The following is a 2,103-nucleotide window of genomic DNA, read 5'->3' on the forward strand; positions in this document are numbered from 1 at the left end:
TTGTCTTTGTCTTTATTCGTTTCGTCATTTCCCCTCGTAGTTTTGCTTTCCCTCTCTGCAAAAATCTTTTCGCGCCGTGTTTTCCCCTTAGCGTTCCCGAACCCTAAGCCATTTTTCTTTCCTCTCCTCGACTATCTCTTCACGCCATGACACCAAATGGAGCACTTGCGCGAGATTTGCAAGTGCCTCAAAACCCTAGTCGACTTCCTCCTTTGCCATTGCGACAACCTTTCGAAGCACGACCCCAAGCCATGGGATCCTCCCTTCGACCTGTCGCAACCGAAGCTCGATCCGCCTCTCGCCGTCGCCATCATCGTCTTCCTCTTCATTGTTACTGCTCTCTCGTCTCACTACCACCATGGTGAGTTATTCGTCAGTTTGTACAGAATATGGTGTTGCGACCTCGAATAGTTTCCCTTTTAGTTGAAATCTGTTAACTGCAGATTCACGAGGTTGCAGATTTGTGCCTGGATGAAATAATTTGATATGTTCTCCTATGTAACTTCAGATTTAGTATGTATTCAATTTTGTTTCCTTCTCTTTTTGCTTATTGCCTGTTGGTTTTGTAGTCGGGAAGAAAGAAGACTAGGGAGCCCAAGGAGGAGAATGTGACGCTTGGGCCAACTGTATGGGAGGGGGAGCAAGTGTTTGGTGTTGCCCACATCTTTGCTTCTTTTAATGATACTTTCATTGTGAGTCAAATAAGTCCACTTTCTGATCTGTTGGTTTAGAAGGGGAATTAAAGCTTTGATTTTTCTCACCTGTTTTGGGCTTGCAGCATGTTACAGATTTGTCTGGGAGGGAAACACTTGTTCGTATTACAGGTATTAAGTTAATCTATATTTCTTTTTTCTCGCTTTGCATATGGTTGTGAATTCTTTGCTTCAGTTGACATTAGCAAGCAGCATGAACATGTTTGATGGTAATAAAATAGGCTTTTTAGTGGCTGTACTTAATGCTATTAGACTTGATTTTGGTTGGAACAAGTTACCTGTTTACGTATTATATTGTTGTTACTCCATTTGTGCATGGTTGAGCCCAACAATTTGGTCAATGACTATGCTCTTATTCTCCAGTTTCTGAAGCATGGTTCTTAAGATCGCCTTCCTTATATGGTTGTACCTTGTGGAAGTGTTTCGAGTCATAGCCATGCAATATGAATTTTTTTTTATTTTGGAGAGTTTTTCTTTGAGATCATTCCATGTTTCATGGAATCTTAGGCCCTTCTAGTGTTGCATTTGATTATCCGTAAATATGTGCATTATAAATGAGCAACACTTTGATGTTGTTCATCTATTTTTTGCTTAGTGGATACCTCTTGCCAACTCTCTTGTGAAGTGTTCCTAGTTTATGGATGTGGGGCACATTCATACTCATTCTTTTTTATGCTATTTAAACTAAAACCTAAACTGATTTGAAAAAGTTTGTTGATTTATCTTCAAAATTATCAATCTGGCAGTGCTTTATCCTATTTATAATAATATAATTTCAATGGTAAACAATGATCTCTATTTTGTAGTTCAACCGTACAATTTTGTTCTTTAAAGAGGTGTGATACTGAGTTAGAAGAATTTAGGTGCATAAATATCCTATATTTGTTTTAATTATAATCTCAATTCAATTCCTTTAAGATAAATTCATCGATACAATGAGTAATCAACACTAATATATACAAGATATCCTAGGAGCTACCGTAATTTAATGAGTCTTCAAAAATTGTGAAGTCGATCCACTAAAAAGTTATGTTCTAAGTGATGCAACAACCATTTCGGTATAGTAAACTTATTATATATTAGTTCAGTTGACTTTTAATTGATACATTATATTTATATTCAGAAATAATTAAACTAGCGGGTGACAAAATTAAATACTATAAGATTAAATCTCAACATACTATGACGTGTGCCAAATTGTGCCAAAACAATACCTTAACTTCTTGGAAGAGGAAGTTATAAAGAGTCTATTATATTCAATGTTTTATTTTTCAATTTGGTGTCTGCAAGGGAGGAAGAAATGCATGGAGGATGCAGGGGAGGAAGAAATTCATGAGGATGCAGGGGAGGAAGAAATTCATGAGGCACTTCCAGAGTACTGGATAATATA

General features: G+C 37.0%; 1 long non-coding RNA gene across 1 annotated transcript; it reads left to right on the forward strand.

Moving 5' to 3' along the window:
• The first annotated feature begins 337 nt into the window (after window positions 1-337).
• Window positions 338-826, forward strand: LOC122009898. Its single transcript, XR_006119697.1, has 3 exons — window positions 338-361; window positions 570-692; window positions 779-826. It is a non-coding gene; the product is annotated as an uncharacterized LOC122009898 (long non-coding RNA).
• Window positions 827-2,103: the final 1,277 nt, after the last annotated feature.

This window comes from Zingiber officinale, chromosome 8A, assembly GCF_018446385.1.
Source record: "Zingiber officinale cultivar Zhangliang chromosome 8A, Zo_v1.1, whole genome shotgun sequence".
Taxonomy (NCBI): Eukaryota; Viridiplantae; Streptophyta; class Magnoliopsida; order Zingiberales; family Zingiberaceae; genus Zingiber; species Zingiber officinale.